Here is a 12,465-nt window from a genome sequence, read left to right as displayed (position 1 = left end):
CAAGCCAAAAACTATTTTCACCCATAAGCTAATGAATTGTGAAAGATTCTCACCAAAGAGAATCAAACTTTCCATGTATTCCTTTTCGTTCTCGCTTTTTTTCTCAGAGAAGAACAAGATCACCAATTTGAAATTCTTGATACTTGGTTATTTTGTCAAAAAGAGCTTTGACTTGTTGCTAATGAGCAACAAGCATGTCAACCACTTCTTTCCGCCATTCCTCTAATTGTTGAAGAAGCATAATCCTCTTATCTAGTGCATTTGAATAAGTGTCATCCTCGATGGCTCTTACCAACTTGAGAGTTGGAAGCTTTAATGTTATGGGAATCTCAACATTGATCTCGTATAACAACTAAAAAGGTGACTTTCCAATTGCTCACTTTGGAGTAATTTGATCCACCTACAAAGCATCAAACAAGGCTTTGTGCCAAGTTCTCTAATTTGAATCAACCAACTTCTTAATGATAGTCACCAAATTCTTGTTGCTTGATTATGCTTGACCATTACCTTGTGGATAATAATTGTATGCATGTGCCAAAGTATTCCCATGATTAAAAAATAATTCAATGACCTCCTTGGAAGAGAAAGCAGTTGCATTATCTGCAACAATTTTATTTGGAATACCAAAATGTGAAATGATGTTATGCTTCAGAAAGTCACAAACTATCTCAGATATTAAACCTTTCACTAGAATTGCTTCAACCGACTTGGTAAAAAAAAATGTTGCTACTAAAATGTAAGTATGAACCTTGCTTGAAGATGGATTAATAGTTTTATTTAAATCAATTCCCCATTGTTGAAATGGCTCATCAATCACAATTGGTTTTAATGGAAGAGCAACAAGTTTCTGCTTTCCAACAAATTGCTGACATAATTCACATTTTTTTACCCATTGATAGGCATCTTGAAAAAGTGTGGACCAATAACATTGTGCTCTCAAAATATTATGTCCAGTGATAGCTGTTGAGAAGTGTCCACCACATACCTGATTATGAAAGGAATGCAAAAGTCATACTTATTGACTTTTATCAACACATCTAAGGAATGTTCCATCCATTGCTCACTTGTAAAGATTGTTTTCCCAAAGAACAAAACTCAAAGCTTTTGGCTTGAGAGTCCTTCATTCTTTATATGTCAAATGTGGAGGACATTCACCATAGCTTAAATAGTATGCCATATCATAGAACCAATCATATGTAGTGCTCATGAACAAGTCAATAGGAAGAGAAGAAGAATTCTCATCTTCTACCTACAAGGGTTTATTTTCAGCCATACGTTGACAAAGTCCTTTACCATGAACTAACTTGGTAGGTCATATCTCAATATCATACTCTTGAATCTTGGCCATCCAATTTCCTCTTTTAGTACCAAAATCATGTTGAGTCAAAATAGTCGTAATAGTCATATCTGGAACTAGAGAAATGATATGAGAATTCAAAATATAGAACATGAAATGCTTCACTGCTTTAACAATAGCATAAGCATGTTTCTCCATTTGACTATATTTTAATTCATGAGCCTTTAGAGGACAACTCATGAATGAAATAGGTTATTTGATACCTTCATCATTTTTTTGCATCAGAATAGTAGAAAGAGTATGCTCTAAACCATAACTATACATAATAAAGCTTGTCGTATAATCAGGACATACCAACACAAGAGCATATGCTATAACATCCTTGATTTCAGAAACTATTTTTCTTCCTTCTTGATTCCAATGGAAAGCATTTTTTCCTTTCATTATTTCAACAATATGACGAGTTTGTTCAGCAAAATTTGATATAAACCTTCTCAAAAACTTCACTTTTTCAAAGAAAGAATAATTTTTTATTTTGCTTGATGGTAAAGATAAGCTTTGTATTGATTGTACCCTTTCTAGAAAAATATTAATACCTTCTTTCAACATAATGTGTCCTAGAAGTTTTCCTCCATCAAACCAAAAACTAATTTTTTGGTATTCAAGGAGACACCATGTTGTCTACATCTTTCTAGAACTTGATGAAGATGAAAGAAATGATCTTGAAATTTATTGGAATAAACAAGCAAATCATCCAAGTATACAACAATATTGTCATTGATCAAACGATCAAAAGCAAGATCCATTGCTCATTAAAAAGTTGCTTCGATATTAATTAAACCAAAAGGCATCTGCCTATATGAAAAAGTTCCCCATGGGGTAGCAAATGTTGTCTTATACTAATCATCTTCATGGACCTCAATTTGATTGTAACCTGAAAAGCCATCTGACATAGACATTTCAAAACTAGTAATAGCTTGTAAAACTTGGTCTATGACTAGCAGTGGATAATTATCCTTAAGAGATGCCTGATTGAGATTACAAAAATCCACACATACGCTAATCTCTTTGTTTTTCTTTTTTACAGGAACTATATTAGCTACCCAAGACAAATGGTGAATGGGAAAAATAATACCTACTTCAAGCATCTTTTGAATTTTAGCCAAAATGGTACCTGAAATCTTGAGATTGTATTGCCTCTACTTTTGGTGGAAAGGAACTGTGCCAAACGTAAGAGGAATATCATGTTGTACTTCTTTTTGATGAAAGGACTTGAGATCTTAATAAGAATAAGGTAAAACATCTTTGTATTCATGAAGCAAGGTGATAAGATTTTCCTTCTCTTCCTTCATGCACCAATTACCAATGTTAACTAGCTTTGGGTCCTCTTCAGTTCCAATATTATATCTCTCATATTATTCCGTAGATCTCATCCTTGTCTTTTGTTGCTCCTTAACATACCTATCATGCATGTCAAAAATCATTTCCAAGGAAACCAAACCCTTCGAAATCTTATTCCCTCTAAGCTGAATAACTTCATGACCAGTTTTAGGATCTATCTCATTAATTACTTCATTCAAGGAATTTTCACTTCCTTCAAAATACATCTCATAAAACCTTCCTTTGTTTCAAGAAAATTGATGATGTAAGTATCATCTTTGAACACTTTCTAATGTTCATAATTATCTGGAATACTTAGTCAATAGACTAATTGTATTTCATATATATTGTCTTCAAAATCTTGGGGTGGAAGTAACAGAGTGGTTGAAACAACAAGCAAATCATCCATATTATTTAGTTCTCTAGGAATTACTGAAATATTGAAAGCATCAAACAATTTGATGTAATCCCAAGCTAAATCACAGTAATATATAAGTCGATCATCTCTTTCTTGATATTGACCCATGACTTGACATACTACCAACTCAACATCTCCTTTTACATTAAAATTTTGTGTCATGTTCAACCCTAATATCAAGGATTCATATTCAATCATGTTATTGGTGTTAGGAAATTGCAACTTTTAAGAAAAAAGAAAAAAATTGCCATTAGATGAAATAAAAACAACTCCAACATCAAATATATAGAAGCAAAACTACCATAAAATTCCATAATCCAAATAGTAGTAGAACTACTTGAAGTTTTTTTAGATCATTCAAAATAATTTTCCCTTCAAGAGAATCAATGGAATCACCTTCAGAAAGAATTTACTCATCTTTAACAATCCACAAGATCATCTTTAGGAATAATATATTTTATGACTTCAACAGCATCAACAAATCTTTCAGTGTTTGATAGTAATGAAGAACTTTTAGAATCAGTCCAATCTTTGGCAAACTCAGATACTTCATCAGCATGTAGGTAGCAATTACCCATTCCAACTGACTCAAAAAGAATTTGAGCATGTGGATCATTGGACTTGAAAATCACATACTTTGTTTCTCTTTCATGATACAACTTCTACATAACACCTTTAACTAGTATTCTAGCTTCAATCATATCCATATTGAGTTCTCCTCCTACATCTTTGCAAAAATTGCAACCAAGTAGCATACCATAGGAGGTTGGTACATCAACAACTAAGATAGTCATCTTGACATTTTTGTATGGTAAAGATGCAAAGGAAAACTAAACATCTTTGATTTGTCCTTTCAAGGGAACTTATTTATTTTCCATAGAATAATAGCTACCAAAAGACTTGGTTAAAGTCAAACCTAAAGAATTTGCAACCTTGGCTGGCATAACATTATCAAAGGCACCAGAATCTATGATACAGTTGCTTAACTTGAAACCATTGATCAAAAGAGAAAGATAGAAATGTCCAATCTTTCTTGGAATTGAGGATGGAATGGTTACTAAGTTATTTGGCATATTTTTAACTTCAGGGGCAACCAAATGAGTTTGGGTAGGCTAGGATTCTTTGACAAATTTAAAGTCTATCCAGCTGATCCAGATAGGCCTACATATATTCTACCTCAGACATCTAAATTTTAGTCTTCTTAGCATGATCTATGATATCAAAAGGTTGGAAAGAATTTTCTAAAGAAGAATTGAAATGTTCAACCAAGGTTTTAGCATCAATATTAGGCATATTGGATTTTAAAATACTAGATGCAAGAGCAATTTGATCAACACTTAATTGATTTTTAGCAGGATCATTAGGTAGGCGAGGTAATGTTTCTCATCTCTTTGCAACGGTCAAATGCATTTCAAGAATATCCAACTTCTTTTCAACCTCTTCTTGTTGTTGAGCCAGCTTGGTTTGTGAACATGCCATAACCATACCTTGTGCAAAATCAATTTCATGATCTATGTCATTGTATTGCACATACCCAATAGTAGAGTCGTCAGATGCTTGAGGATCATCATGATATAGAGCAAGAATATCCTCAGAAGGATATTTGTCTTGATTATCATTTCATTGGATAAACTTCAAAGTAACTAGTAGTTGTCTTACTTGGTGTGCTTCGAGTGCAAGCATCTTCAGAGGAGGAGGAAGCTTATTCTAATTTTTAGTTGCATAATTATTCACAGCATTAGGATAGGGTCACCTTGGAATATCCTTGTATGGTGCCACAAATGAACCTTGAGATATTTTCTTCTTGAGAGCAAGAAGCTCATTTGCTAACTTTTGAACCAATGAATCAGATGTACCTGATGAAGAAGATTATGGGAAGGAATTATTCTTAAATCAGTTGGCATCTTTACAAATTTTTCCTGCAAGTATCAAATCATATTCAATATCAGTTGCAAGAGATTGTGCAAGAGCCAATGTTGCAAGAGTGACTCTTCTCAACAAAAAGCTGACTTCAGGAAGTTGAGTGTTGAAGAAACACTTCAAATTTGTGGCAGTGGGTTGAGAAGCAATAGGAATTCAATTTTCTAATTTATTGAACTTAGGAATAAACTTTTGCATTCCATCATTTGCTTCCTTCTTCATTTTTGTGAGTTGTGCTAGGAGAGCATGCTCATCTTCTGCATTATACATGTAATGAGGAATGGAAAGTGAGATGGCATGCGAATGTGGATAGAGAATAAGCTTACATGTAAGTGCATATCAAGGATGAGATGAAATGCTTAATAACAAAGGAAGTAGAATAACATGTATTTTCTCATGAAGGTGTAAGTGCATATAGAAGGATGGAAATGCAATGTAACTTGGGGTGAAGTGAACTTTATAGTCATCTTTGTGGAAAGGTGAAGTCAAAGTACATGGGAAAACATGCACATGACATTTTTGACCTTTTAAAAAGTGTCTTTAAGTCAAACAAGAGTTTTAAAAATGCAATTACATGTAAGACTTTTAATGTAATCATTTTGTGTGATTGGATGTGAAAAGTTGGATGAGATGAAATGAAAATGGAAAATGAGATTACATGTATGCGCAGATGACAAATGAGATGAAATACATGTAATCACATTTGATGAATGAGATGCAAACTGTTTTGGCATGGAAAGATGGAAATGGAATGAAATGATTCTCTTGCATGAAATGGAAAGTGGAGTAAAGTGAAACAAGACCAATTCCTTGGGAAAGAACTTGCAACTTCTTCAAAATGGAGAAAAATTGAAAGCAAACACACAAAACAAAAAAACAAAACCTCAAAAGAAGAACGCACCTTTGGAAAAAGACTCAAACATGTCAACAAGTAAAGCACTTCAATATGCAATTCCAAATTTGGAGTTCGGTTAAAACCAAAAACATGAAAATGAAATATTTCATCATTTTTAAAGGAAAAATACACTTTCCATGGCAACAAAATCAACAAGTCAAATTGTGATATTGCTATCAGGTTTTAACTGTGTGTTGCCTATATTATGAGAAAGCACATGCCGTCCCAAGGATTTGGTAACTTTTCCCTTCAAAAACCACTACAATACCTATCCAGGGCTTCGTCACCTCTAAAAAAGCTAGGCAAACCAGCTTCATCCATCACCTTCATGATTTTCTGCCACTTCCTGCCATTTATGTCAAGGCTCATCGCCATAGCTATGGTCTCCTTGTTCACCTAGAAGGTGATACCATTAATAATGACCCTTCTATCCTTCAAGCTATTAATGACTTGTTGAGAACAATTCTCATTGTAGCTAGCTATGGCCTGCATGTATGGGACAAATCCCCCTTCAACATTATCTAGGTTGCCTACCTTTTGGAGAAATCCTCAATCTTTGTGGGCTTCAATCTATTAAGGTCCCCACCCATGAGAAGTCATTCCTCAACGATATCACTTTCCACGAGCTCAATAATTTTCATTTGCAAGAAATACACCACCCAGGAAATCATAGAAGTAGGGCTAAAAATGGTGTGTCCAACAGTTAAAATTGATTATGCTTTACTCTTCACAAAGATATAATATCCAGACTATTCAAGCCATCTTAAAACATCATTATGGAGAGTGTAAATGATCTGATCATGCCTTAATGATCCGACAGTCATAATAATGATGACATTTTCCATAATCATCCCATATCAAAAAAAAAAATGATGGCTCTTTTGTTAAAGCTAGGGTTATTAATTTCCTTCCATTTTTTGTGCCCTTGCATGATGAAATCCACATAATTGATCCTTGCTAAATTTATTTTCATATTTAAGATGATCATAACCATCATTTTATTAGGAAAGCAACCAAAAATGCAAGTTCTCCAAATTTGGGTAATCATCAAACATAGTTTAGAGGGGTCCTTTCCCTACTTATGAGGGAATTTATGTAATTTGGTAGCATTCAAGTACTCATCCAACTTTTAGGCTATCCAATTCAAATCCCAAGCTTGCCATAGCATTTGCCACCACATTGCCTTCCCAGAAAGTGTGTTGTAACTCATATTGATCAAGGGTCATTAGGAATTGCCAAATGTTCCCCATTGTGCCATGTAAAGCCCAACCTAGTTGAGTACGCCCTTGGAAAAAGTCAATGATGAGTTTGGAATCACCTTCTATGGTTAATTTCCTAACCTTCATCTCTACGAAAAATGTAAGGCCCCAAAGTAAGGTAGTGGTCTCTGCCATGCTATTAGATCCCTGTCCTAGATTCCTCAAGTAGGCTAACAACACTTCTCCCCTAACATTTCACAACAAACCTCTAGTGGCCACCAAAACTTCTCTCACTACCCCATGAAAATTGAGCTTGATAGTACACATTGTTGGAGGGATCCAACATGTAGTTCTTGCTAAAAATTTTGAGTTGTCAAAGTGCTGGGAGTTGGGGAGAATGTTCCAATTTCTAGCAATCTTCCCATACTTCATGCTTGGGGGTTCCTATGGGGATTTGTAATTGGCCACCATAACATTCTCTATAACTAGCTTCCTCAATATCTCTCCCACTACCTCCTCTCCCCTTTCTTCATCCCTAAAGGCTCTATTATTCCTCTCCTTCCAAAAACCCCAACAAACGTGTGAGGGGAGGATTCTAAGTTAGGGGTGGTAGAAGAGACAGTTCCAGTTCTCCACAAATTGTTCCACTCCTTTGTTCATGACCCATTCCAATGGGAATTTGCTCCAAATGTAGGACCATACCCTTAAAGTATAGGGGCATTCAGGAAAAAGGTGCACTATGTTTTCCTCTTTCTCCTTGTAGAGATAACATTTGTTAGTAATTGGTATGCCTCTCCTCCTTAGGTTGTTAGTTGTTAAGATCCTGCCATGCATGACTGTCCACTAGAAGAAATCGACTTTTGGCAAGAAGTGACTATTGTTTACCGCATAGGTTAATTAAGAAATGCACACAGACAATGAACAACAGAACTCCTTAGATTATTCACATATGCCAAAATATTATATTATGCTTCATAAGATATGATCAACGATGATTTACAATGATCCCAGATGAAATATAAATACTATCCACCGAACCTTCCTGAAGGAGTCCGTCGGCCACAAACATTATGTCCGCTACAAACTATTTACCTGTCGGCTACAGAATATAGAAACACCAACGACAATCACCCCGTCGGCTATAGAAACATTGAAGACAATCATCCCATCGACTACAGAAACATCGACGATAATCACTCCGTCGACTATAGAAACATTGACGACAATCATCCTATCGGCTATAAAAACATCGACGATAATCACTCTGTCGGCTACAGAAACACTGACGACAATCTAGTTAGCTAACACCATCCCCCCCAAAAAAGAAAAGTCGTCTCCTGATGTCTAACAAAATATCTGAGACAAATTAACAAACAAAATACATTAACGAACTAATTACAACAAGATAAATGTGCTTCTAACACATCATTGTCACCTTCGTCCCATGCCTATAGCCTCTGCTAACATAATACTACCTCCTCAAGCTGACCTTGATAGCCACCTGTGCTACTTTCTCTGCTTCCAACTCTAGGTCCACTGAGCTAAGTGTCGTTGTACTGCCTTCTGGATGACCCACTCCTCCTGAGCTCTCTATGCATCCACCAAGACAGCCTCTCAGCCAACATCTACTCCTAGTGCCTCTGGTACATAGACACTCCATGCCTACAATAGCTTCAAGTTTTCTCAACTGATCACACTTCACAACTGATATTCGCAATGACTGGAGGTCCAGGGGGCAACGCCCTCGACGGGGTCGAGGGGCAGCGCCCTAGGTGCCCTCCCTGTTGCACTATAGGGTGAGGTCAAGGGGCAGCGCCCCTCACCTCCAAGACCAAATTAACACTTTGAAACTCATACAAAACTGCATGGAACACACTATTTCTGTCATTTTCTCTCGATTCTACACTCTTTCTGGCAATTGTTGATGCTTCCCTTGCCCTTTGGTATCCTCCGTTACTCATTCTGAGCAAACTTGATTTGTTGACGTTTATTTTTTTATTTTTATTTTTTTTATCGCTCCTTCCTCTGCTCGCCATGGACCCAATGATATTCTGTCTATCCATCTCAAATCAAAACCCTAACCTCTGAACCCCACTCCTTTTCACTCAAACCCAAACGCCACAGAAGGGAACCCGCACAAGGTATGCAATAATGCCGAAGGAAATTTTTTGCCGTGAAAAATTAGAAGATCTCGCACACAAGAAATTGCCTGCGGAAGCTAAAGCTATGCTGCAGAAAACAAGGGTGACCTAGCAACACCATTCTCCACGGCAACCACCTTATGACCTCCTCGTGGCAACCCACAAAAAGTATGACTGGCTATGGAAGGAAATAATACCACCAATGGAGAACAAACACAATGTAGGAGAAGGAAGATGCTTCCGTCGTAACTCAATGTGTCCGCGGAGAAAAACAATGACACTGCCTGAGAGAAATGGTAATCTGCGACAGAAAAAGAAATACCAAGTTGCACATGGGACATGGAAACATCCGCGGAAAGGAGAAACACCTGTGGAAATCAAAAACTATCTGTGGAGAATGGAGGCATTAGAGGGAAAGTACTCGCCCGAGGAGAAGGAAGAGTAAGTTCGCAAAACATAAAGGTTCCCCCGTGGAATACATCACACGTGGAACCACAAGCTTTACTGTGAAGAGTAAATCGTGGACAGTTGTCCGTGAAGCAACTCCCATGGATAGGTGCTCGTGGACAGTTGCCCGCAGAGCAACTCCCACTGACAGGTGCTCGCGGAGAAATCCCACAGACAGTTGTCCACGAAGCAAACTTCTGCAGATAGGTTGCCCACGGTATAGTTCACCAACCCCCCCCTCGCCCCCCCCCCCCCCCCCCCCCCCCCCCTCATTTTTTTCTTCACTTTCTTTCTTCTTCTTTTTTTTAACAATTAAAAAAAAAATTGTAGCACATTAATTTTGCCTCGAGGCATTGCCGTTCTGCAACGACAACGACAAGGGAATCATCTGATCATTTTGTGATGGTGATGACGATGACATCTTCCTGGCACGGTAGGATCCGTTGACTACGTGAGGTACCCCTTGCCCATCCAACATCCCCAACTTTATCACTCGATTGTCACCAACCTCCCGGATCTGATATGGCCCAACCCATCTTGCCTTAAACCTTTCATGTTTGATTTCATTCCAACTATCGTACTTGAGTATCGATTGCCCCGACTGAACCCTGTTGAGTTTGAGATGTTTGTTATGCCACGCCTTATGTCTATTCTTTGTCACCTCTACTGTCACCTTTGTTGCCCATTGTGCCTATGGTCGTCACGCATCTAAACTATTTCCTTGCTGTCGACACCCTTCAACCAATTTTATGGTGCGATGCATTCTTTTCTTCTTGTGCGGTCCATTCATTGTGTATTGGATGGTGGAATTTTTTTTTTCTGGGTTTGTATTGTATGTCCTTCCCTTCTTCAACCGTAACCTCCTTTGCTTCATTCGCTTCTTTGTATTCCTTCGGACATTCATTTTCTTCTATTTTTTCAGCTTCATTGACCCTCAACATATTACAACTCAGAAAGAGTTTGTAGTCTTCTATTTGCCACTAGTAAAGGCCATTCACCGAGTCTAGGTCGTCATCATTCGATCCTCCTTCTAGTATCAATACTCCTTCTTTGTCTGGTTCCATTCTCCTCTTTCCTTCGTCCTCACTTTCATCTTCACCTTCTGAATCTGATGATGCTACCTCCTCACCTACCATTTATGCGTGCAGGTCAATTATGAATCTTTTTCCTCCATGCTCCATTGATAGAGTATTTCATTTCCAATCATGTTTTGCTTTTGCTTGCACCAACCAAGTCCGTCCCAAAATAGCATCATATCCTTTTCTTTTCAATGGAATGATCATGAAGTCTAATAAAAATGGTTGTGTTCCAATAGTTACCAGTTGTGCCCTTAAGGTTTCCAACGGTTTGATCTTGTGCTGGTTTGCCATGAGCAACTGGAATGTAGTTGGACACAGCGTCGGCTTTCCCAACTTCTTCCAAGTATCCTCCGGCAACACATTCATGCCAGACCCACCGTCGACAATTGTGTCTGTTAGAACATTTCCCAAAATCCCCATCTTGACGACCGCCAGATGTCTTCCCGTCGTGAGCATTAGAAGCTTTGGGTCTGTTGTCATCGTTGGACTACTGTCCCTTCCTGTGTCCTCCGTTGCTTTCGAAAATAGTGTATGATTTAGAATGGCCATCCGTAACTGGGGCATTGTGAGAAGAAGGTCACTTATCTTGACCGGTATCTCCATTTGTAAGATCTATTGTACAATAGCTTGTTTCGCGAAGTTCCTTGCCAAGGTGTCGGTGATGTCCTTCAATTGAGATGTCTCCGCCGATGATGCCTTTCTAATTTTTTCCTGTGCTTCCCCAAATTTCCTCTTTTCTTCCACCGGATCTAGGTACTCTTTTGCTTGCCCCCGCGTAATTGCCAGAACTTCTTCTTAATCCGTCCGGACGGTGATCATATTCACTCCAGACTTCAGGCACTTGGCATCTTCATGATCGTTGGGTCCACACCATCTGCATAATAATTTTGGTGTGTTCATCATTGTATAGTCCCATGCAAAATGACCCCACAAATTACATGCTCGGAATTGAACAATCAGCCGTTTGTTTGCATCATACTGGATTTGACTTCGGTTGCCATTATTATTATTATTGTTCGCATTGCTATTGTTATTTTGCCCTCTGCTATTATTCCTTTACCCACTCAGAGTGGCACCATCAATGTTTGCATTTTCGTTCCCTCCTAACGTGGAAGCAGCCTATGTAAGAAGCACCTGCAAAGATCCTCTGGTTTTCATGTTAAAGGGGCATTCCTTTGTCGAATGGCCCATGATCTGACAAATGTTGTAGAATTGGTTCTTTGGATAGGATCTTTTAGTGTGACCGTTGGTCTTACACTTCGTGCACCACATCTCACTGCCTTTTGGCTCCTTTTGCATGTTTTTAAATTCCTTCATCATGCTGCTCATGTCCTTCTATAAGGCACGAACTTTCTTGCTACTGCCTTCATCGTCCTTGCTATCTTCTCCGACAGGCTCATTGTCATCAGAATTAGATGAGCTAGTGTTCGTCTTCTTCTTTATTTTCTGCTCACTTTCAAGGTCCAATGCTCTGTTATAAGCTTCTGTGTATGATGATAGTCGCATAATTTTCATTTTCTTTCACAACCTTGAGCGTAGACCTTCTATGAACCATCTTTTCTGAAGTCCATTTGCTGGCTTATTTTCTATTTTATTTATCAAATCTTTTAATTTCTTGGCGTAAATGCGGACGGTTTCATTCTTCCCCTGCTTAGTATTGAAGATTTCTGCTACAATTTCATTATCATC

This window comes from Cupressus sempervirens, chromosome 9 (assembly GCF_028749045.1).
Source record: "Cupressus sempervirens isolate cs-2001-9-10 chromosome 9, ASM2874904v1, whole genome shotgun sequence".
Lineage (NCBI taxonomy): Eukaryota > Viridiplantae > Streptophyta > Pinopsida > Cupressales > Cupressaceae > Cupressus > Cupressus sempervirens.
The sequence above is the reverse complement of the archived record's forward strand: the minus strand, read 5'-3'. Positions refer to the sequence as shown.